The following is a 26,011-nucleotide window of genomic DNA, read 5'->3' on the forward strand; positions in this document are numbered from 1 at the left end:
AACATATTGTCACTCCCTTTAATATTTTCCTGCAAATGCAGAGGCACCCTGAGATAGCATTGAGTTAATGCAACTATCCAACCCTGGCAAGTGCCACTGAATGGTCGGTCTCACAGTAAGTTACAAGCCAATGCCAGAAGTAATTTCTTCATCATATCATCTATTTCAGAATACCTCTCTTCCAGTTCCCTACCCAAACACCAAATCTAACACCATGCAGCTCAGAGATACTAACTATCAGAGATAGTCAGCCACATTACAAATTCACAAGATTTCCTTGGCACTGGAAGAGGACACCAGCTTTGTTCTAAGCAAATGGGAGGGAAAAAACACCCACAAACTATTTGCACTGTGGAATGGCAGCTCACTGAAAGCATATTAGCACACACTCTTTAAAAATATGAAGTGTAAGATGACCACACAGTGCAGATCACGCATTATGTCATTAAACATCTTTTTAAGTGACTATTTCCATCGAAGTGTAGTACCTACTACAGGAAAATTCTGCAAGCAAAACACTCGCACCCTGGCTAAAGCCTTTACACTTCTGTAGTAGAAATAATGTCGTTATCTACCTGTTGTTACTATAGCAGATAAGCATTTCACAGTCATTAGTATATTTATTCACAGTACATTTCTGGAAGGCACCACTATTCCTGATTCATAAGCAAACAGGACTGATGCAGAAAGACTGATCCAAGGTCACAGAGTAAGTCTGTGGTAAGCTAAGAAACTTCACCTGGTTTTGCCTTCATGCAACTAATACTTTCTATTAATGAGTCTTTGTGGCTTCTCTAAATTATTCTTCAAACATGAAGAGACAACAGACTGCCTGTGGCATTCAAACTCTACATGCTAATAGCAGCTTTACTCCAGGGTTTTCTAAAAAATATCACGCCCAAGGGCCTTGTTCTATACTATCACCGAATCCTACTTCAGCACTAGGCTGCTGTAGTGGGAAAAAAGGGAAATATATATCTAGAGAGATAGATAGATAAAAAATTAGATAGTCTGCATTGTTTGTGATCCAGGTCAGCGGGTCAGCCCGGCGGGCCCGGAGTGTGCGCGGTGCGACCGGAGGGAGGGCGGTGGAGCCATCTGGAGAGCACGTCGCGGGGCAGGGCGCGGGTCTTGCGAGGGGCACGTGGCGGTGGGAGCGGGAAATGCCGGGCATGGCTGCTGGGGAGCCCGGCCGGAGCAGCGTGTGGAAGGGAAAGGCCGCTGCTCCTTCCCTGGAACCATGCGGGCGAAAGAGGGAGGACGTGTTCTTTCATACTCAGAAGAGTGAATCCTTCTCTCCACAGAGGGAGAGAGGAAATCTTATCACATGAATTTAAGCCCTGCCTTTTCTCTGCACGCACGTACACAAGCGAAGCGAGTGCCATCAAAGCTTGCCTGCTCCTTTCCGGAAATCTGCGGTGTTCCTCATCCCGCGGTGCTTCCATATTCCCCAGGGATCATCATCACTGAATCATCATCCCAGAATGCCGAGTTGGAAGGGACCTCAAGGATCATCTGGTCCAACCTGTCTTGGCAAAATCACTGTCCAGACAAGATGGCCCAGCACCCTGTCCAGATGAATCTTAAAAAGTGTCCAGTGTTGGGGAATCCATCACTTCCCAGGGGAGATTATTCCAGTGGCTGATGGTTCCCATTGTGAAAAATTTCCTTGTGTCCAACTGGTATCTCCTCAGGAGTGACTTGCACCCATTACCCCTCGTCTTCTCCATGTGACTCCTAAACAGGGAGACTCTACTGTCTTTGTAGCGGCCCTTCAAACACTGGAACATGCTGATAAGGGCTCCCCAAGGCCTCTCCTCAAGGCTTTTTCTCAAGCTGCTTCCCCAGTCCCACCACTTACAGCATGTTCCCATTGTTTGGGGAGCATATGGGTAATTGCATTTACTTTCCCCAAAATATTTGGCATAGATACCATATATGTAATATGTGTAACATACGGAAGGCTCCATATTTCAATGCCTCAGTGCACAATGTGTGCATAAATTTTTTATGTGTAAATACTTTGCTTAAAATGCTGTCAGCTGGGAGAAGGTTACACAGACACAGCATGCAACCTGTGCAAGGTCGGTGTGTTAGACTCTGGGTTTATACCTTGTTTCATGAAAAATGTGTGCATTAATGACATGTTACGTATTACAGGCTCTAAGTTGAGATAAACGCGCAGGCATATTTACACATATCAATTAGCAATTACACTGTTTCATTTACCCTGCGTGCAGAACACACTACATACTTTATATGTGCCACATAGCTGTCACGGCTCCAAAATGACAAATTATTTTTAATCAGAAATATTAATTCAGAAATACAATCCAATATTCATCAGAAATACATACTGAGATGTATTCAATGAACCCTTTCTGAAGGTGGATAAAAGGGCACGAATACAGTTTCCCTGCCTTTGAAATGCATGATACCTTTCTCCCAGAGTATGAACAAGCCCAGTTTAAATCCTATCACGGCAAGACCAGGATCTGCAGCGTGAATTCATACATGGTCTGAGTCTTGCTCATTTGAAGGAAGAGATTTAATAAGGAAATTATTTTAAAGAGAACTTTTAAACTATCACTGAGTTTGTGACATGGTTTATTTCTTATCAGCCCAACCAGATTTAATGTTGACTTACTGAGTGCCAGCAAAACACTCAAGAGTGGTGTTATTCAGAGCAGGAGTGTTGGGGTGGAAGGCGGCTCTTGCACAGGTGCAGCATGGTGTGCAACAGGGTTAGGTGCTGGCCTTCCCGCTGAGGGTAACACCAGCCCATACCAGGGAGGCTGTGCATGGATCTGATGGCTTTGTGCAGTGGTTCTGGTAGGTCCCAGCTCTGATGGAGCTTGCTTTTTCATGAGTCTCTTTTTAATTCCAGTCTCCAAACCATGAGCCTGACTGTGGCCACCTCACGGGGCTGTGAAAGGGATGAATTTGGCCAGCCAGAAGCAGCCAGGAGTGACCTTATTCTAAGGGTCACAACTGTCTGGGGCCAGTGTGACTGCCAGCCACAATGAGCTGCATATTAAGACACCAGGACTTCATATTTATAATGCTGGAAAAAGTCAGTGTTACTGATCCTCCCACAAAATCCCTCTTAAATCAAGAGGGAGACTTTGAACAGCAAACTGTTGGGAAGGGCATAAATAATTGTGCCACCATGGATATATCAGTATGACACTGGCTTGTCCCCAGGGAAGTAATTTTCTTCCTGCACATCTCCTATTGCCCCTCAGTTTTGTGAGAACAGTGTTTCCTTTTCTCCTAGGGGTCAGACGGTGTAATCAATGTTTGCATGCCATATATTGGGGTAGATAAATACAGTCTTCAGCGTGAGTAAAGTCAGGTCAAATCCACTTATTTCACATTTTTATCCATAAAATCTTAAAAATGCCAAGGTAAGCCCATAATGACTAATCGGACTTGATGAAGAGGAGAAGACAGAACAATGTAGGTGAGGGAGGAGATGGAGAAATCAATCCTGAGTAAGGATCTGGCACTTGTGAGGCATGAGAGAGCCAGAGCTCGTCAGTTCAAATATAATCTCCCAGAAAGGGAGAGGGGGGATAAAAAAAAAGCAATGTCTCTCCTTCAAGCATAGACAATGCTGGACTCCTGTGCCTGATTTCCATGAGAAAGGCCACTTCTGGCATTGACATTCTGCGGCATCGAGTCCCAGCCACGGACCTCCTCCTCAATGCGAGGCTGAAAGAGGAGGGGAGGAATAAACTCTGCTTTCCAAAAGGGCTGGAGCTGCCAGAGAGGCCCATGGAAAGCCAATTGTGCAATGAGGAAAAACAGGGAGAGAGGATCCCTGAACATAGACACAGTGAAACGCCTGCCGAGAATAAGTGGGAGGAGGGCTAAGAGGCATTTCTGATGCATTTATACAGACTTTGAGTGAGTGCTGGTTTAAAGAGAAATTGTTGACAAGGACGCTGGTGTAGGGTTGCTTTTGAATACTGGAGCGGTGCACTGAAGTCTTTCCTTCATATGCATAACATCCATAAGTGCTGCTGATTTCAAATCCCGGCTCACACAGAGTTTTTATGAGTACTTTTCATTTGTAGATCTCGGAGGGCTTTACAAAGGAGAGCTATAAATAAGACAGATGGGAAAGTGAGGAATAGAGAGGGGCTTTTAAAGGGAGATAGATTGTTTCTGTAAGAGTTTCTGTGTATAAGAACTAGATAAGAACTGTCATTATACTGAATATAAAATATTTTGCAATGACACACTGTGACAAATTACTTGTGCACAGATATTTATGTTATTAAGGCAAAGTTTTGTCATGCTGTGTACAAATTGTTTCTAGCTAAGCTTTTGGAAAATACGAAAATAAAAGCATTTAATGGTAGATTTTACATAGTGTATGCATGGTTTAGGCACTTTTAAATTGAACAGATCAAAGCCTTTTATTCCTAAATGCCAGAAATCCAGTGATATTTGTGTAACTATGTAATTTGACCTGTCTGTTTTACATGTTCCCAAGGGTTTATTATAGGCAGCTTTCAAATTAAGTGGGCTGGAACATTTGATGCTCTCTTCCCTGGTTTTCAAAGCCTGTGCAGAGCCCATACTGTGTGACTGACACTGCTGCTAAAGTGGTAGCATTCTAGTTTTATCACAAGGTACGCAGCATGGTGAGGGAATGGAGATTACCCTGGTCCTCATTCTGTCTCTGCCACTCCAAGGCAGCCATTTCATTTCTGCTTCCTTCATCTTTCCCCTCCACAGATCTGGGTATAATATTTCCTTATCCTCCAAGGTGTCACAAAGCTTAATTAACCTTGAGAAAAGCAATGGGTAAATTGCAACAACAGGGACAGTGTGGGGAAGACCCTGGCAGTTTAAGCGTCTCCATGTTTGTACTCACCTGCGTGGGGCTGTTTTACCACTGATGCTTTGCAGCGCCGCAAACTTGGCAAGCTTGGGAGAGCTTCAAATACTTTCCCCACGTTTGAAATAACATTATTATATAACTGGGAGGCAGCCATAGGCTGATGGCTCAGTAATGTTTTATGCAGCAATCCTTTCACCCAACAGTGACCTTGTAACTGGATAATAAAAGCTATATTCCACTCGCAATTGCACCTGTGCTGCCACTATTTACATTGCAATAGCACCTAGAGACCCCATTGTATAAGGCACAGTAAAACTGTCTCTGTCTGGAAGAAACTGAAAGTAGGAGGGGAAGGAGTAACAGAAGCAAAATGTTTGTCTCAAGGTCATATATCAGAAAAGTAGCTCTGGCAGGGAAAAACTCAGGTGTCCCAAGTCCCTGTACTACACCCTGTGAACAAAATGACATATTTACTTCTAGGAATATAAATATAAAAAGCTGGGAGATCAGAACGTCTGCAGCAGGATTTGCCCTTTGTTTATTATTCCGGCTGTAGAAGTGCTTGTTTGGTACTTTTGGGGTTGTTTTTTTTTTTTTTAGACACTTTAATATTTAGGCAAATATTAAATTGCAATTAAATTGTCAATGCCTTCATGAGAGGCATGATTTATCTGAAGTACGTTATGATTTTCCTAATAACATACTCAAAAGATCAACATTTCTCTTTCAGATTTTTCTTTGTTTGAAAAGTTAATTGTTCCTGCAGTAATGCTTGCTGGTTTTGCAGTGGTCTTTTGTAGGTTGTGAAACAATGAATCTTCAAGTCACATCATCCTACTTTCTATCCAGTGTGTTTCTATGTCACTATCAGCTCTGCTTTGGTTTGATCTAACCAGATGGTATCTCACAAGATGCTAGACATGAATATTTCATATGGTTTAGAAACTGTTTTTCCTCACTCTTCAGTGGTAAAATGTGTTGATATAAGACTTTTCACAACTTGAGATACTTTCTGGCACAGCGCCGTAACTCAGGCCAAAGACAGCTGAGCATTGTTGTCATCTCACAATGTGGGAAGCAGAGGATGTTTTGGACCGCTGGAAAAATGGAGCTGAAATTTTCCATTAAGAGAAAAAAAAAAAGCATTTGTCAGGCAGCAATCTTCCAGTCTAGCTGTACTTAGGTTACATTTTCTGGACATAATGTGGAAAGTCAGAGGTATTAGATCAATGCAATTCTTGATCCACTGAATCAGCAGCTAAGTTCATCTCACATCTCTGAGCCAGTGAACACTTTGTTTTCATTAAAAGTTGGTCTTATTTCAGTTTAGGCCATTTCTAACACTTTTTTCTTATTTACAGCACCAAAGTCTTCAGCCACTTTATCCTGTGATATAAATCAATTAATAGTCACCTGCCTTTATAATTTTTCACTTAAGATGTTGCTTTTGCTTCTCTTTGGAGACATGAGTGTTTTTTTTTCTAGATCTGTGTTTAGTGGATAATCAATATTGAGTTGCAAGTGTTGCACTGAAACTCTGGAGCTTGCAAAACCAGTTTATTTAGTTTCTTCAGCCACACATGAAAACTTGTATTTTAGCTGTAAGCCTTTTCAGGAGCAGCCCAGCTCCATATTAAGACACACAGAGCTTGATTCAGTTGCCCGCACGTAGAATTCAGTGCCATTTAAGGTGTACTAGATGACTCTGCCTAACCTACAGCTCCTGCTTCAGAAGGTCACAAATCCACTGTAGATGCTGTGTAATTTCTGCCAGTCCTGTAAATACATCTGAGATACCCTGAGGCATCTCCAATGACACTTGACACTTGTGTATCAGTTGGTTAAATATAAGTGTCTGTAGGCATCTACCTCAGAGCTGGGTGTCTGCATTCCCACTAGAGTCAACAAAGATCCAGTCAGAAGAGCCTAGAGAGCATCCAGTTGACCAGACCGTAAGTGTCCACTTTAGGGTATGTAATCATCATGTTTTTCTACCTGACTTTCAGATGATACATTTTTCAGAGCAAGACATATTTTGCTCTTTAGTGAGCATGTTGGCAACTGATTTAAACACTCTTTGCCCACCAGACAACAGTCTCACATAGAAGGAGGCATGTAGCAAGGACTGGGGATCTGGGACTTTCTTTCCAGCTAGAAGGAAGACACCTCAAAAAAAGAAGGCAAATTTCCAGGCAAAAAATCTTTCTTAACCCATCCGTGTGTCTTCTCTGTCCCCCAACGCATGCCTTGCAATCTACTGTAGTCTTTGGTGATCCATTCACAGAAATGAGCAGTTGTAGTCCCTCAAGCCACACTTTATATCAATGTCCATCTGCTCTTGTTTAATTTATGTTCTCCATCATACGATACTCTCTTTAGGCACACACTCCACACAGAATCTGGTAGGTATAGATTCCCATGTAATATCAATTTGCAGGTAAGTAATACCAACATCTCTTCAGGAAGACGTGGGAGGAAAGGAGTGAATGGTGGTGGACAAAGAGCCTGGGAGTTGAAGTCAGAGATCCAGGATGACAGGGAAGATCAAGTAGGTGTAGCACAGGGCAAAAGAGAAGAATTAAGGAGGAAGAGTAAGATGGGTGGTAGAATGTGGAAATAAGGAAGTAAAGGGAATAACAGGTATGCTGCTTGGGAGGTAGCATCAGATGATGCTGGAAAAAGTAGAGGATAAAGCACCGAAGAAGGCATTGGTCCTTTGGCTGGGCTACAGTATCTCCCCAGGAAACCAGAGGAACAAAGAATCGAGATTAACAAGAAATTTGTGAAAGCAAAAGAAATGTTTACTAAAGCAATTTGAAAAGCAGTGTAATTTTGCCCTGATGGCAGAACAGCATGGGGGATGCAGCATCTCTGCCCTCGGACACACCAGCCCTGCAGGGCCAGAGGCAAAGCTGCTCTTGGGTGACTGAGTCCCATTGTCTGCTGTTACAGCCACATGATATGGTTCAAAACCTGTCAAACTGTCAGAAAAATAGTTTGGATGACCCCCCTCAACACACTGCAGCTATTAGGCAGCCTTAGGACATCCCTGTTCATCTGGTTAGAAATCTTCTGGACTAATTTTTTTTCTGAGCCAATTTATACCATTTGTTTTTGCACTGGAATTGGCTTTTCACTCAAATAGTTCTCCCCTGTGTTTCCCTCCCTGCTGTATTTATAGAAAGCAGTCATGTTCCCTTGCAGCCACTCTTCTGCCAGACTAAACAAGAGTCATTATGAAACAGGACATTATAAAAGAAGCTCTCCATTCCCATGGTCCTTTCAAAAAGCCCTTCCTTTCACCTAGTCCACACTGAATTTGTCTTTTCTGAACTCGGTCGGTCAGATGTGATCACAGTTTTTAAGAGAGGCTGGATGGATGGTAGCGTTTCTTGGGACCATAGCTGCACACCGCATGTCTCCAAAACCTGCTTTCAGCCTTGCCAGTCCTCATGCACTTACAGCATCCATAGCCTCTATCAGTCATGGCCCTTACATCCCATTTCTGCTCCTCCCAGTGGAGTACTGGAGTGGATGTGGGTTTTTAGAATCAGATATTGTCCCCCCCAACAGAGGCAGAACCCTTCAGATCCTCTGGCTACTGGTAGCTTGCCTTGAGGTAGTGATTCCCACTCCTCACTTCTAGAAGTGTGGAAACCCTTTGCACAAGATGAGTTGGATTCATACCTGTATTTAAGATGGTACCTCTCAGTTCCTGCTTAGTTTTGGATCTGAACACCTGTGTCCAGGCTTGGAGTACATGGGGAAAAGATGCTGCCGTACAGCCGAGCAGCACTGCTGGGGCTCTGCGAGGGATCTCAGGCCCACCAGCAATTTCAGGAGCATCACAGTAGATGTTCAGCTATAACTTTGCTGCAAAAAGCATTCCCTGCTATGCTTGCCTTGAAAAGACAGCAGCAGTTTGGTTTTTTGTTTTTTTCCTAAAAATCAGAACAAAATAAATGTTGAAAATAAAGAAGGTGTGATCCCCCAGGTCATCTATGTTTATGATCTCACCAACTTTCTTTATACCATCTTTACCTTTATTGCATTTTTTCCTCAAGAGGCCTTAAGCTTCAAACTCCTTATTCCAAGCTTGGGAGCTCTTCTGCAGTGACTGCAAATATTCTTCCTGACTTATATTACTTTTCTTACTTACAAAAACTAGTCCACCACATTTTTGTTTTACAGCTGTTATAAACAGAGTCATTGAAGTGCTGATCAGAAGACGCTTCTGGAGGTCTCTGGTCCAACCACTTGTTCAAAGCAGGGCTCTAACCAGCACCTGAGGGGGTCAGCCATGGCTTTGTGCTACAAAGCCATGAAAACCCCCAAGAACAGAGAATCTCCAGCCTTCCGGCGAATCCTATTCCTGGGCTTCACCACCCTCCTAGTGAAAAAGTCTGTCACTGTGTCCAACCTGAATTCTCGATGCTGCCTTCTATGGTCACTGCTCTTCTGTCTGCTAGTGCTGAGAGAGCTTGCCTATGCTGTCTTTAGCGTCCCCATCTCAGTAGCTGTGGGCAGCTCTTAGGTGGTCCAAGCCTTCTCTTTGCTAAAGAAAACAGGGCCATCTCCCTCAGCCTCCCTGTGGGTGATGCCCTTGAAGCCCCTGACCACCTTGGTAGCCCAGGGCTGGACCCTGCTTGGTTCCTCAGCATCCCGTTGCAGGGGGTCCCTCACCTGAGCACTCGGTATCTGCAGTGGCCTTGCCAGTGGCAGGCAGAGGAGCGATAACCTCCCTTCCCCGCAGTCCCTTCTGCGTTTGCCTTCTCTGCAGCGAGATGTTGGCTCCCGTTTCAGCTGGCTTCTGCCCCAGCACCTGGGCCCCTTCCAGCAGGGCTGTTCCTCAGCCAGCTCTCCCCAGGCTGTGCTGACACATGGGGTTCTTCTGCCCTGGGGGCAGAGCTTTGCACTTTACCTTCTTGAACAGAATGAGGCTTTTGGCCCCATCCTCAGGTTTGTGGTGGCCTGTCTCTGTTGCTAGCAGCACTGCCATGCACTGTGTCAACTCTGCCCGCCTTCACTTTACTGTCACCTGCCAGTTTGCTGAGGGTGCACTCTGTGCCATCTTCCTGGTTGCTGATGAGTGTGTTTGGAGGCCTGTGCTGGCCCCTGGGGTCCTCCCTTACCGGCTTGCAACTGGATGTTTGGCCATTGCTTGCAGCCACGTGAGCCAGTGATCTGGGCAGTTTTCTGGCTCAGCTCCCTTCTGTTCATTGAGCCTGGGCTTCCTCAGCTCCCAGGTGAGATGGTGGTGGGAAACTGTTGAAATCTTTCCTAAAGTTGGTCTTATCTGGGTGCTGTAGGTTGACCTTGGCCAGCAGCTAAGAGCCCTTAAGCTTAAGCCCTCCTTAACAGGACAAGGGAAGGAAAAAGGATGAAAAAGTGTGTGATAAAGACAGGGAGATCATTTACCAAGTACTGTCACAGATGAAACAAACTTGATTTGGGGAAAATTAATTTCATTTTCTGCCAATTAAAACAGATTCCGATAGTGAGAAACAAAGGGAAAAATTTTAAATGACAATTGTCCACTCTCACCTTTCCCAGGCCCAGGCTTCACTCCTTCAAACCTTCTCCACCAAGCAGCACAGGGTTTGGGGATGGGGGTTACGGTCATACAATCGTAGAACATTATAAGGAAGATCAAGTCCAACTGCCTGCTACTTGTGGGACTACTTTAAACCGTATGATTAAGAGTGTTGTACAGACACTCCTTGAACTCTGACAGGCTTGGTGCTGTGACCACTTCCTGGGGAGCCTGTTCCAGCGATGAACCACCCTCTCAGTGAAGGACCTTTTCCTAATGTCCAATCTGAACTTCCCCTAATGCAGCTTCATTCCATTCCTCATGTTCTTGGTCACCAGAGAGAGGAGATCAGCACCTCCCCCTCCAGTGCCCACCTTGAGGAAGTTGTAGACTGTGATGAAGTCATTAAGTCAGTCCCTGGCAGCCCTCTGGGCCGCTCCTCCCTCCTGCCCCGTGTCCCTGCTCCAGCGCGGGCCCTTCCCCGGGCTGCAGTCCTGCAGGGACAACCTGCTCCCGCCGGGGCTCTCCACGGCCGCAGCTCCTGCAGGAAATATCCCCCCGCTGCGGCGTGGGGCCCTCCCCGGGCTGCAGGGGGGGTCTCTGCTCCCGCGGGGTCTCTCCAGGGCTGCAGGGGATCCCTGCGCCGGGCCTGCAGCACCTCCTGCCCTCCTCCTCCTCCGGCCTCGGGGTCCCTCTGCTGCTGCTCCCTCCTCGGCTTCCCCCTCCTCTGCCTGGGCCGCCTTTGGCCCTTGCTCCAACCTGGTTTCCCCCGGGCGCCCCCAGCTCGGCTGAGGGGCTCAGCTGTGTCCTGGCTGGGGCCGCTGGAGCCGCCTGGGACCGCCTGGGACCGGCTGTGTCCGGCACGGGGCAGCCCCGGCCTCTCCCCCGGCCCCTGACAGCGCCTGGGTCAGGGACAAATCCTGCCAAAAGCAACGTGCTGGGCAACTTTCACTGAAGCTGCCCCTCAGCTCCTCTCATGAGGCTGGTCAGGCAAGATCTGTCCTTGGGAATTTTTCATTGACTGTTTCATAAGTGGAGAGTATACAAAGGAAAACTTAGAAAATCTTTAACTGAAGTCTCTCTCCCAGAACATCCAAATTTCTCTATTTCAAAAATTGATAGTTCTAATTTCTCTTCTAATAAAACCAAACTCTTCATAGACAAGTCTCTTCGTGGCTTGCTGTGCTTGCTTTGAGGACAATTTACAAGTGGATCTGCACTAAGGCTTTGGCTCTGCTCTGCTCCCCTCACAGAATGTCAAACCCACACCATCACATCTTGCCCTTGTCACACCTCTGCTCTCCTACTACAAGTGCCAGAAGGATTTTGATGAAGATCATTATAGTCTGTGCTCTGTTCTGAGTCCCCTCCACAATACACTCATCTTTCTCACTGAAAACTGAAACAAAAAAATGTTCTTTATGGTTTTAGACCGTAATTAGATTACCGTTAGTTATTACTCCACCCTTTCTGCTGAATAAAGATGCTTTTACCGTCTTCTCTTTTTAATTATAGGGCTAGACATCTTTTACTGTGATATGACTTTTGTCTTGCTGTGTTTACTTTTCTCTCTAATGTTTCCCTAGATCAGAACAACATCTGTGTACACCACAGAGGCCATGGTTTCCATCATTTTTTGATGAATGGATCTCTACCAACCCTCGGCGTTCCTCACAGAACACCATGCACCACTATTACCTAAAAATTAATTGGAAACATTATTGGAAATGTTGCTTAATGTAGCTCCAGAGACTGGCTTTGAATTAATTACTACAGATAACTCTACCCCATCCAAAATTTCTTCTGAAAAACCTCAGTTCTGAGGACAGACTGGATGGAGAGCAGAGGGAGTGATCCAGCCCCAGAACTGAGATGCAGTCCTGAAGGGTGATGTGTGATGCTGTTTTATTGTGTCAGACCCCTGCTGATGGAGATATATGAAATATACAAAAATTTTTGGTGTCAGCCATTTTTCCAAAGGCTCTTTCTTTTGTAAGATGTGGATCACATTCCTTCTTTTACCTACTTGGTTAATTATTTCAGATATCTGAAAGTATTCTGTTGTTTTCTACAATGATTAGTGAGGCAAAATCTACAAAATAAACAACCTTGAGGCCATTATCTTGCTCAGGACTGACTGGCATGGTTGGATACAGCTGTATTTTTAAGCTTCTACCATCTAAAACAGGATGGCCTCATCCAGACTGCACCAGCTCTTGCATGGTGTGCAGGAATTGTTTGAGAAAATGCTAGCTGGCTGAGATAAAAACATCACTCTTCTCTCAGTGTAAGACAGGGAGGATTTGGTCCCAGTGCCCAGGAACTTTCCCTGCATTGTTCCATCCATTTGTATTGGTGTAACCTGCATGGCAACTCTGCTGATTTATGTTAAAATAAATTATATCTTTAAAAAACAGGGGAAGGGAGGACCCAATGCTGTAATTCAAACATTGCAACTCTGATACTTGGGAAGATACTGAAATTCATTATTTGTTCATCCCTAGAGGATTATAGGCCCGTGAGAAGTAGCCAACATGGATTTGTTAAGAATAAAGCACATCACATGAATTCAGTTTGGTTCTTTAACCCAGTGGATAAAGGCAAAACAGTTTTGTCTTGGCTGTAGTAAAACTCTTGGTGTAGCCCTGTGAAATGTCTTCACTGACAAAGAAAACTGGTCTAGATGAGCACTGCTTAACCCAGATGTTACCCCACATCAACAAAGTTCAGCACATAAAGTCCTCGAGGCCACTTTCTGTGATGAGGCATGAGGAAGCCTCCACCGGCTGGAGGAAGACCTGAGCTAAAATGTCTGAGAAGGAGGAACATCCTTGTTTCAGAGGAAAATTGCTACAAGGCAGAGAGAACAACTGCCTGAAAAAGTAATGCTTAAAGAGAACTTACAAATTATTCACTTGCTACCACCGGGATCATTTGGGGCTGAATGAGTGGATGTACTTGTTGCCACGTTTCCTGGTGATATAGAACATACTCTTACGCAGTTTGCAGAAGGTAACATTCTGGGAAGAGATGCAAGTGTTTTGGAAGACAGTGTTAGAACTAAAGTAATCATGATAAATTTGAGAAATAGCCTGTAATTGATAAAGTAAAATTCAATAACAGAAAGTGCAAAGTGTTTCACCTTTGAAAGAAAAATGAAATGCAAACCCCCCCCAAAATGGTGACTATTGGTCTATGCCGCAGTATAATATAAAAAGAGTACAGAGGCTGAATATAAACCAGCAGATAAGATGCTGTTGAGCCATTCTTGTGTATGTCACATGTAAGAGATAAAAGGCTATTATTCCACTCTACTTAGCAGGGGCAAGACCTTTCCTGGGGTATGTGTCCCGTTTTGGGCACACATACTTTAAGAAGTAGGGTGTGTGTATGTGCATGCATACATCTGTGTATATAGATGAGGGCTCGGGGAGAGCTCAGTGGGAGCGACTGGAGTGCTAAGAGATTTAGACAGCATGACCTATCAACAAAGGTCCACCAAAGGGAGTTCTTCAGTTTAGTAAAAGGCATCCATCAAAGGTGGATGTGGAAACAGGATTCAGAGAACAGTGCCACAAAGGGGATACTCATCATTTGTTTCCCAGGCTGAGGACGGGACTGAAGAGGCATTTGTTATACACTTAGAGCAACCTTGCTTAGACATTAAGAAACACTTAGCAATTAGGAGTATAATTACGTACTGGGACACATTGCTGGGAAGGCTATGTGTCACGTCCCGCTCAGACGAGGAGGACAAGTGACTCAGATTCACAAATCACCAGTGGAGCGGACAACAAGTCTCCAAGTCCAAGCATTTATTAACTACCCACACTAATTGAGCACATGATAATTGGGTTAGTATATATCAAGTTGTGACAAGCAATACAATACGCCTTGCATTTCTTAATGGAAAAAGGAAAAGAGGGAGATAGAGGGAATGGGGGAATACAGATTTCCAGTCTGGGTTTCTGCGCTGATCCCGCCAGCAAGAGTTCCAGGAGGTCTTTTTGCTGGCATCCGTCTTCTTCGCTTCACTGTTCTCTCCAGGTGGGCAGGGACCCCTTTCTTCCCTCCCTTGATTTATACACACTTTCCTTGGGTCCATCCCCTAGGTCGACCCACATACCTACCTTGTCTTTCACACTATGTAAGTCCAGAACAGAGGTGCCAGGCATCTTTGGAGGGTGTAGGTACCTTTCATCGCACCCTGCAGTGAGGAAGTGGTATGGTTTGTGTTCCCCTCTTGCACTGTGGTTCCCGAGAAAGAAGCCTGCCCTGTTCTGTCAGCCACCACAGCAAGCAGGAGACATTTCCAGTGGCAACAAAGAGGAGGTGGCTCTGGTTTTGTTGATATGTGTTCTCTGCTCCTATCCCTTAGGATATTCTTAAATTTTCAATTGAATTCACATTGATAAATTTTTAAAGGAACAATTGCTACTTTTTTCCCTTGGTACTATTACAAAAGACAATTTTATTTTTTTTATTTTTTTTTTTTTTTCTCTCACTGAATATTTACTTCGGTCGTTTTCAAGACAGGATAAATTGTGACTGTATGTTTGAGGTTGATGTTCCTCAGGGTTCGGTGTTGGGACCAGCACCGTTTAACAACTTTGTTGGCAACATGGACAGTGGGATCGAGCGCACCCTCAGCAAGTTTGCTGACGACACCAACCTGTGTGGTGCAGTCAACACTCTCGAGGGAAGGGATGTGCCATCAGAGGGACCTGGACAGGCTGGAGAGGGGGGCCCATGTGAACCTCATGAAGTTCAACAAGGTCAAGTGCAAGGTCCTGCAATCCCAAGGCACAAATGCAGGCTGGGCGATGAGTGGATTGAGAACAGCCCTGCTGAGAATAACTTGGGGGTACTGGTGGATGGAAAACTGAATATGAGCCAGCAATGTGTGCTTGCAGCCCAGAAAGCCAACTGAATCCTGAGCTGCATCAAGAGCAGTGTTACCAGCAGGTTGAGGGAGATTTTCCCCCTCTACTACACTCTCATGAGACCCCACCTGGAGTACTGTGCTCAGCTCTGCGGCCCCCAACATAAGAAAGACATGGAACTGCTTGACCGGAGTCCAGAGGAAGATGATCAGGGGACTGGATCACCCTTTCCCTGTGAGGACAAGCTGAGAGATTTGGGGTTGTTCAGCCTGGAGAAAAGAAGGCTCCAGCGAGACCTTCTAGCAGCCTTCCAGTACTTAAAGGGGCTACAGGAAACATGGGGAGGGACTTTTTATCAGGGAGTGTAGTGATGGGGCAAGACATAACAGTTTTAAACTGAAAGGGGGTAGATTTCAGTTATACACAAAGAAGAAATTCTTCCCTGTGAGGGTGGTGAGGCCCTGGCACAGGTTGCCCAAAGAAGCTGTGGCTGCCCCCTCCCTGGCAGTGTTCAAGGCCAGGTTGGACGGGGCTTTGGGCAACCTGGGCTGGGGGAAGGTGTCCCTGCCCATGGCAGGGGGGTTGGGACTAGATGATCTTTAAGGTCCCTTCTAACCCAAACCATTCTGTGATTCTATGAGGTTGTACTACATTGTCCTTTGCTATCTCATGCCATCATCATGGCAATAACATTACCTGCCTTGCTGGTGCCCAGTGTAACACTATATCTTTGCCTTCAAAATCCTTTCTGCCTTATCACCACATTCACACTCTGGAAGCTGGCCAGATCCATGTCCAGAGGCCAAGGGGATCAGACAGGGTGAGGGAACAGAAAAGCAGTGTTTTCTCTGCAGTCCTGCACTCTCGGGTAGGAGCTGCCAGGTCAGCAACAGTTTCTCTGATGAGGGCTCACACACACAAAGCAGCTTGTTGAGCTAGAGGTGGGTGGCTGGAGAAGCAGGAGAAGGCCTGAAGGACAGATGCAGTTCACACCATTTCCTCATCCTATAGAAAGGGCAATAAGAAGTGAATGCACAGCCTCTCTCTAATTCTATACCTCCTCTGGCAGATACATTATATTTTCAGGGTTTGCCTATTTCTGTGTTCTATTTTTTAACATCTTTCATCAAATGAGTGTGAAGAACAATGAGAAAGCAATCACAATATCTAGAAGAAAGGGCAGCAGTTTCCTCCCACCCCCCTACTTCGATTAGCTGTTCTCCCCCACATCTGAAATTACGTTAATTTGTTGGCACAGTCATTCGGGGCCTGATGAGTTTTGAAACTATGGTTTTAAAGCCAAGAAAATCCTCCCAACTCATGGCCAGGAAGTCAGGAGTTGTCAAAACAAACATTGCTGTTTTCTGAACTGCCTCAATCTGCACCTTCTTGTGTTTTGTTTCCCATGTGCCCTGCAGGAGAGTAGAAGTGGGGCTGTGGTCATCAGGCACATGACTTTCCCAACCTGAGCTTTGTTTAAGCCTGAAGAGAAGGGAATGTGATCTTTGTAAATCAATTGTGGCATCTTGCAGTTGTCTTTAAGCTTTGCATCAGTTGTCCCAATCCCAACTTGTTCAGTCGTAGCGTGTCCTGCGCTCTGGGGGGTGTGTAAGCGGTGTGCATACTCATGCTGCTGCACCAGTGCTCAAGACAGATACAAGCAGACAAAGATGCATCACACTGGCAGACTCCACAGATACATTCTCATTTTGCCACGGGTTGAAAAACCATCAACGTGAGCTCAAGCTGTACAAAACTCTTGCTCGTTGAAATGCGCCTCAGATTTGTCTCATGAGAAAAGCTTATGAAAATTATTTTACCTGTGTTTTCCTCCCTATACTGGATGTGGATTGGCTGTTTTGTATTGCACCCACTGTTTTTTTGCAGCCAAGTTGCTTTATGCACTTTAGCTTATTAATGAATGGAGCTCTTCAGAAGCAGTGAGGGAGGCATTTGCATGTCTTTGAAGCAATTATCCAAAAACCATGTGATATATCCTAAGCTTTGTGCAGCTAAGAGGGAGCCCTCATGTATACTCCAAATCAGGAAATTTTGAGTTCTAAGGGGTTTTATTATTATCTTTAAAATTCAGCAGATCTATGTCTTAGCAAAAAGTTCATAAAATTTCTGGGAATGGCTGCAAAAGAACAGCCAGTACAGGAAGGCGTACTGAAGCTTGGAAGAGCCAGGGATGCTCATGCCAGGGATGCTTATAGAAGTAATAACTTGAAGGATTCAGAAACTGTTGGTCGATGAGGTTGACCACCTGGCACATGAGCTTGGATGAGGTGCCCAGCTTGGTGACAGGTGGTTTTCTTCCTGAGCATTAGCTCTGTCAGCACAAACCCATTAATCAGTTTTAAATAAACGTCACAGTAAATACAGAATCTGGCCTGAGTTCGGCAAAGTGCTAAGTACCTCCATCCCTTTTCCGATGAAGCTGGAGTTGCAGGTGGTCTGTCCTTTCAAGAATTTGCTGCTATTCCGTGAAGAAGCAGAAAGAAACTGTAAAAGGTTGTAAAAAGCCCATGTTTTTCCTAAAGAATATCTGACCTCATGAAAGGAAAGTTATAGTCTCTCTTCTTTTTGTTACCAGTGTTGTAAAACTGGTATTTAAATAGTATTTTCTCCCTGACAATTCAAGGGGAATATAAAAATTAAAATGGCTCAGATAAAAGCACCCACATTTTCTAGTAACTGCCTCCCCATCTCTGAAAAAGTACCCAAACAAATGAACCAAACCTAAAAACCAAACTAAGAAAACCAGGGTTTCTGGCTCATTGATGTAACAGTAAAAAAAAAAAAAAAAAATCAGACCTACTGAGAAATTTCTTGTTTTTTTCAATACTGCTCGGTATGTCATTTTTGTGGAGCACTATGTTCTGGTGATGCCCTGCTGATGTGGTAACAGGAACGATCTATCAGCATTGCCATTATAAACCTCATCTTTATAACCTGCATGTGCACATTTGCTGTTATTTGGTATTTGTTATAAAAATATTCAATTTTCTTTTTAATGACTTGATAATTTTTAAGGTAGAAAAATATAAAAGGTTTCAGAAAGGAAAAGAGAAAGGCAGTTTTAAAAGAAAAATATACAAATGACATTGTTAATTACTTTTAGTAGTAATAGCTGTAAATTTTATTTGTATTGCAGTAGTATCCATATACTCTGCAGAATTTGGTGCTGTGCAAACACTTGAAATTTTTTTTAAATGGATTTAATGCTGGCTGAAAGTGTTGGAATGAAAGCCTTATGATTTTTTTTTTTTCTTTGATAGTGCTCTAGTATCTGTCTGAGATTTGGCTTTTATTGTGATAGATGTTGTACATGTACTCAATTATCTCCATTGTGAAAAGCACTTTAATGCGTGCTTACTTTTAAAAGGGAGCTGAAACACTTGCCGTGGAAAAGAGCACATTTGCAGAGCAGAGAACCAGCCTCATCACGTAAAGCATATAAAGCACATATTTCTTGCAAAGCCACATGGTAGAGGTGCAGCAGAGATGTCTGAGCAGCCTCCACATGTGGTGCGGTGTTTGCATGGAGCTGAAGACATGGGCTGCTGGCTCAGATGCTGGAAGCGGCGCAGCAGTTATTAGCGCAAAACTCTTGCAGCATCAATCTGCAGGTACTCCGTGGAGCTACCTAGCTTGGGTGGTCCTCCAAGCTGGTGAGACCATACAGCTGCTTGGCCCCAACTCAGTGAGGCCCTGAGTATGTTTTTTCCTTGGCTCTGTCTTGCACAGGAGGGATGTACTCCTTCAACCTAAGGCTAAATTCCTACATAGTGTGGTTGGGTTGGGCTACTACACCTGTGCAAAGCCTCTGTGGAGTTTACAGTCTCTGTACCACCTAATGAAGCAGCAGGTGCCCTATTGGTGACCCCAAAAAAAGAAGAGGGGGAAAAAAAAAAAAAAAAAAAAAAAAAAAAAAAAAAAAAAAAAAAAAAAAAAAGCACTTTGCCCTCAGTTTTATGGAGATCGTCATTTGTGTATTTGTACGCACCAAGTGGCTTGCCTGGGATCACAGAGGGTTACAGGACACGGACACAGCTGGATCATACACACAGCTATGTTTCTGACAGTTCTTAGCTGATCCCAGGCTCTTTCATTTGTAATCCAGTGCCTTGCACAGGATTTGATTTGTCCAGAATCCCTCTTGGATGGATGGCTTAATACAGTCTAATTGCTTTTTTTTGCTCTCAACTAAGCTCGTCAGCAGAGTCAGCCTATGATGTAGTTGAAAATAAAAGCAAACAAAGGAACTGAGCACTTCTAATTTTAGTAAGATGCAGTTTATCCCCTTCTTTCTATCTAGTCTTGTGCACCATGTTCTCAAATTTAATTTTTGCTTTAGTTTTTATAGATTAACCATTATGTCTCAGACTGGTTCTAATCGCACACACACTAACTCTTTGGTTGGATTCGGCATATGGTGCTTTTTTTTTCATGACAAGTCACACGCTGCTCATGTAGATTCACATTTAAGCCTCCCCGTCTCATGATGCATTGTGCTGCCTCTAAAGACTAAGCAAGCAGTAGCTTTCATTAAAAAAAAAAAAAAATCATAAATATATTTTACTACTTGGACTTAGTGCAAATGCACAACTGACTCGTTGGCTCGATAGATGTAATTGCTCTCAAGGAGCCTTTATGGTCTATTGTTTCAATTATAAGTGAATTACATAGTCCCCAAGTACTTACTCACTCTGCTTTCAAGGAGAGTGAAAAGGCCAAGTCAAGGCAGGAAATTAGACAAAAAGGACATCATTTTATTGAATCTCTTCACCTTCTGAGTGAGGAAGGGAAACACATCAAGCACAGTCCAAGCCATTTGTGAATTACATATTTTATCTGTCTCAAAGCATTATAAGCCTTAAATTGCATAAATTCAGATGAGGCAAAAATCAAACATAATACACGCATGGAAAAGACAAAATTCCTGAGGGATGAGTCGAGGAATAGATTGAAATAATCTTTCTTCCTGTGATAAGTGATTGGGCAAAGGGAAAAGGAACAAGAACCAAGGATGGGATTAGATCACTGAGAAGCTGAACTGCATTTTGAAGGACATCTTACTGTTTTTCCTGAGTAGCAAAGGCTTGTACGATCTGCAACTTTCAGTACCACACATTCGCCATTGGAAATCACAACATTCTTCAAGAAACTAAAGCAAATGCTAAAATTAGGCAGGAGGAGAACAGATATGATATTATTTGTAAAATAAGACCTTCAGGTAATCGTCATCCCAAGACAATGGACAAGGTGTAGCAATGCTTTAGTGACAACTTTGAATGAGTTTATCATAAATAAGAGAATGGAAATAGTCTACAATAACAACAATGCAGGAACAATAAGCAAAGATATTCTGCATATTTCCTTTATGAAGTCTCTGACAAGGGACTATTTACAGTCCTTTATATAGCCTATTTATATAGACTACTATAATAATTCCAAATTTTCCACATAAAAATATTGGTGGTTTAACCTATATTTCATCAAGAACAATTAATTTATAAACTGGAATGTGAATACTTAGGTGAATCCATTGGTACTTTGGATCAAAAGATCTTCACATGTTTAATTTTCTAGGAGAGGATCAACAGCTCTGTTCCAGCATACAAGATCCTCTGAAAAATCCCAGATTCAACTGTCATCAGGAAGAGAATATCAGTGGAAACATTGTGCAAGTATAGCACAGCTGCATGCACTGCCAACATCCCACAGCCTCTAAATGAAAAAAAAATATTCAGGGTGGTTTGTGGTGTTGATGAAAGGACATTTCCATCTCCTGGAAAGGGGAGTGAAATGTTTGTTTTCTTGTCATTTGGGAACTGGTTTGGAGGCTCTGCACTTTGGTTGTGATCTGTGTCTGGGTGCTTAAATTGTGGGCATGATTCTTGAGGAAGTTCCTGGTGGAGTTTTTCCCTGCCCAGAGGGAGGATTGAGAGAACTCATGGAAGAGATTACAAGGAAGCAAGTGGAGAAAACACGAAGTTCGGAGGTGGATTCAAGAATGAGGGAAGGTTGTACAGACAACTCAGTTTGCAGACTCCTGCTGAACAGGAGAGCCAGAAGGTCAAAGATACTCTGGAGAGGCAACTATGCAAACGTAAAGTCCAGTCAAAGAGTCAAACCCAAGAAGGAAAACATGGATAGACAAACAGACTTTGGTGCCTGAAAGGTCAAAGAAGGAAAACTGAACAAGCAAGGAAGCACACTGTGCCTTGCCGAAGGAGAAGGGACAATTTCAACCCTATCAGACACCAAGACCTAGAATAAGAATGTGGTATACAGAAGAAGATGAGAGCTGCTGAACAAGGAGCCACAAAAAATTATCCTACTCAGTATGCTTTTGCCCACAGGTGATCAACAGGAGAATACTTAGGATAGGGCAAGTCCTCCATCGCAGCACACAGTGCCACACGAAGGCTTGCTGGGAAGCATCTCGATGGAGCTGGGCTCCACAGTTGTGGACTTTCTCTTGTTTTTGAGGTCCCTTCTCTGTTACCCAGGGAACGTGCGTGCAAGAGATCCTCTGGCAGCACCTACTGGATTGGGTCTGAGAGAAAATAGATGAAAGACATCCTGCATATCCCCATGGACTTTATTACTAGTGAGCTGTACCTTTTTGTTTGTTTGTTTGTTTTGTGTTTTGTTTTTTTCTGGACAAAATGCCAGCAGATTACATTTATTTTTCTCTAAGGCTGTATGGAAATTTAAAAGCACTAAATACACCTCAGAATCTGACTCTTTTTTTTTTAATCTTTATTAGTAATTATTATTTTAATCCCATTCTTTGCTACCCATGGCTCTAGCAACGCTGGAAACTTGAACTGATGTATCTAAACCACACACAATGCTAAAATTCAGATTCAGAGACCTGTGGTGTGCAGGATTTAGCTATGTCAGCTATACCCTCTCTAACAAACTGACTCAGTGTGCAAGGTCACCTCTTATCTGTAGCATCTTCTGGTAGAATTAATTTAGGGAATTATCTAGGACAGGTACATTGTTTCCTCTAGTCAATAAAGGGAAATCTGTGCTTATCTAGCTGCTGGGGACCCATGTTTGCTACGCTATCAACACAGGCTCTTTGACTTGACTTCTGGTTCAAATGACAGACCTCAAAGTCTTTTTAAAATTGTTTTTGATTTGCTACTTCTCTGGCAGGGTTTTTTATCTTGTTTGATCACTACATGATTTTTTTTCTTCCTTTCAAAAGTTTTCTCTAACAATAGTGATTCCCATCCCCTTCCTCCTAGCTGGCATATCCATACTCCAGCTCTGGACTTGATGCAGGTTTTGTGACAGACTGTGTTGCCTGTGAAGGGATGGGTCAGCACTTCATCCCAGGAGAAAGAGCAGTGCTTCCTAAATTAAGGTATTTCTGTTTATTTAGGTGAGCCAGACTTAAGGCACACCACTTTCCATGGTATTTCCTGGTGACTTGGCCAGATATTTGCCTTCTCCATGTGCTAACATGCATATGCTCGATATTCAGGTGTCCAACAGCCTTATTTGGGCCCTTCTCCCATGGACTGGCCCAGCCAGGCACTGTTTGTGAGGAACTGGGGATCTTTTCCCTGGCCTGTGTCCCAGGACACCTCCAAATGCATCCCGTCTTCCTAATGGGATGAGACATGGGCATGCAACATCCTCCCACCACACTACCCCTCCTGCTCGTGGGAGGAGACCTGCATGTGTGGCCAGAAGGGCACCAAGAAGACCCTGAGGTTGCAAAGCTGAGGAGCAGAGCTACAACTGGTGCTACCAGATACCTCTCCACCACGTACCCTGCATCGGTCGGTGCATGTTTTTGAAATTCCCAGCACACAAGGTGGTGCCCATGCAGCAACAAGAAGCTGCTTCTTTCCTGTAATGTGTTGCTGTAACATGGTATAAGACACTGAGGACTAATTTGGGGTGATGGTGGGGGGTGCATACGTTTAGTCAGACACCAACTATTTCCTGGAATAAATAGATGGGATGTAAGCCAGTGTAGATAGATTTCAGATGACTGCTGGGATATATGCCAATTGTACCAGAGAATAAAAGCAGATCCAACCAAGTATGTAAGGGAATAATGAGATACAGAATAATTCTTTATAACAATAGAATTATAATAATAACATAATTCAGAGCATACATCATTCTAAATAAAAGTATTATTCTAAATATAGTTTTGAATAATAATCTTAAATAATTCTATGTACAATGGCATGAGAGTGACAGCTGGGCTTTATAGCCAGCGTAACTGAAAACAGTTTTTCAGAGTGATTTTTGATAAAGAAAAGGGATTTGAATAAAGATCTCTCACTTTTACCTGACCCTATAATAATTCCCCATCTTCACATTTTCCAGACTTTTTAATAAAATACAATATCAAATTGTCCAGATCACTAGATCTCTTAAACGGTTGTTTATTCTTTGATAAGCCACTGGGCTGTGCTATTACTCTACATTTTAAGGTTTCATTTCTCATATACCACCTTCCAACATGTTGTTCAGAAGAATGACTGCTTCTAGTGGCAGATTTAAATTGCACAGTAACATAAGAATCTGGTCAATAATTAATGCCACAATAGCAAATAATGAGCTGAATTTTAGCTCAGTTGCTTTTTTTTGTTTGTTTGTTTGTTTTCTTTGTGTACCTGTAAATGCATAGAGTAAACCAATTACTGTTGCATCAAAATAGTTTTCAGGCACATTAGAAGTATCTAGTGATGCATATTACTTGTAATTGAATGCTGCAGTCCAGCTACCAGCTTCTTTCCAAACAGATGCTCTGTTCTCTATAGGTAAATAGAAAATTTAATCCAAATTAAAAAAAAAAAAAAAAAAAAAAAAAAAAAAAAAAAAGAAAGCTTAGCTTCAGTCTATATTTTTGTCCATTTTTTTACAGTGTTGTCACTTGCAGTTGATCTCAGTCACGGAGCATCCAGGTTCATCTCTGTATTACACGGACTTGGTTTTTAAAGGTGCTGCTCCAGAAAAGTATGCAGCAGTCAATATACTAAAATATTAATAATATTTTTAACCAGAGCAAAAAGTTCAAGCAAGTGGAAGTAACCCACTCCTCTCTGGCAGCCTGCTTGGTCCTTTTGATGTTCAAGGTTGCACTGTGTATTGTGTTTTTCTTTTTAAAAAATTTTCTTTTTAGTGATCAAGCTGCAGTGCAAGGTGATAAAGATTCCCTGTGTGTGCTCACTCGGCTTTAACCTTTGTCAGCCACTCAGCACCAGATTTTGTTTCAGGATAAAAACCCCTGGAAATTCTATATATGTTTTACAAGAAAGGATGATTTACTCACCAATATACTTTCTCCTCTTTCCCACATTATCCACAGTTTTAAAATACTTATGAAGTCTTCTTGTTAGGCACATGTAATGCACCAAATCTGCTTGACTGTGGCAGCATTAAATCAGGAAATAAACTTCACATTCTTGAAATACAGCTTTGAGTGGCATAATGGCCCATGCATTATTCTGTGTGGTTTATCTTGTGGCAAGGCTAGTAATCATGGACAGAGATCCCATCACACAAAGTACTGTAAAACACAAACCCAGACAGTAATGCCAAGATCTTGCAATGTCTAAGTAGTTTACTGGGGCAATTTGTGTTGTGATTAGTCCATCTTCTGTAGGGTCTTCAGATCAAGAAATTCAATGGGTTAGGCATTAGCTTGAGTAAGATCCCAAATAGGACTGGCAGAAAAAAGTGCCTAAGTGCTTTTTCAATCTAGCAGGTATCCAAGGCTGTTGAAATGTGAAAATGTCCTGGTGGTCTCTGCAGCATGTGGTGTGATCTAAGACCAGACCTCGCCAGACACATGTTCACCCCAGATGGCAGTGTCTCGAGAGGTCAGACTACATGGCCAAGGAATGACCCATCCTAGGAAGTATTTTTACCTAGTCTGATTTGAGGCATGACAGGACAAGAATGTTTGAAAACTTGTTTTTGCACTGACCAAGCTGCAGAGGTTACACAGACACTTGAGGTTCCAAGACTGTCAATCTGCTTTCTCTCAGGAACATTACATTTGCTGTAATATCTTGCAAATGGCTTTAATTTTAACGCACAGTTTGGTCTATAATTAGTTAACAAGCTTCTCTTGAGCTAGCTATGACAATGATTACTAATTTTTAGCAGCATATTTATAGAACTGGTCACTAAGATATATGCAGTTCTTCATCTTTTTACCACTGTCCTGGAGCATGTAATTATTTTACTGGATCTAGGGACATAGCTGAAAATAATTCTCCAACTGTATTATTAATAACACAATCACCATTAAAGTAAATTTTAAAAATAACTCATTTACCTTTTTTCTATTAGGAACATTTATTCACTGTTTACATTATGCAAGGTCTGGATAGTGGAGTATGATATTCAGAGCTTTCTTTATAGTTTTCATATTCTAGTTCTCCAAGACTATTATAATGAGGCTGCAAACATACGTTTTAGAGGCAAACAAATGACTGTTTTCACTGTGCTTTTGACTTTTCCCTGAATCACATATTGCTAATGATTTTTACGTAGGCTTGATTTTGATCTTTGGTGGCCTGATGAAATAGCGATTTGATGTCTTTTAGAAACACTTGTTTTGACATGTCTTTGGATCCCTGGAAGAGAGAGATCGCCTCTGGGAGCAGAAGCAGTGGACAGAGGGGAGTGTTTTTTTCTCCTGGGGGTGTAGGCATCCACTGGTGCAAGCCAGTGTGTGAAACATCCCTCCCT

The 26,011-nt window shown here is 43.1% G+C and overlaps 1 long non-coding RNA gene across 1 annotated transcript in view; it reads left to right on the forward strand.

Moving 5' to 3' along the window:
• The window catches only part of LOC113476701, a 27,879-nt gene extending 3,778 nt beyond the window's left edge, over positions 1-24,101 (forward strand). The window contains exon 3 of the long non-coding RNA XR_003397765.1: positions 22,776-24,101. This is a non-coding gene — a long non-coding RNA (uncharacterized LOC113476701). The remainder of the gene's footprint in view (positions 1-22,775) is intronic.
• The last annotated feature ends 1,910 nt before the right edge of the window (positions 24,102-26,011 follow it).

This window comes from Athene cunicularia (genome assembly GCF_003259725.1).
Source record: "Athene cunicularia isolate RWA chromosome 2 unlocalized genomic scaffold, athCun1 chr2_part1, whole genome shotgun sequence".
Lineage (NCBI taxonomy): Eukaryota > Metazoa > Chordata > Aves > Strigiformes > Strigidae > Athene > Athene cunicularia.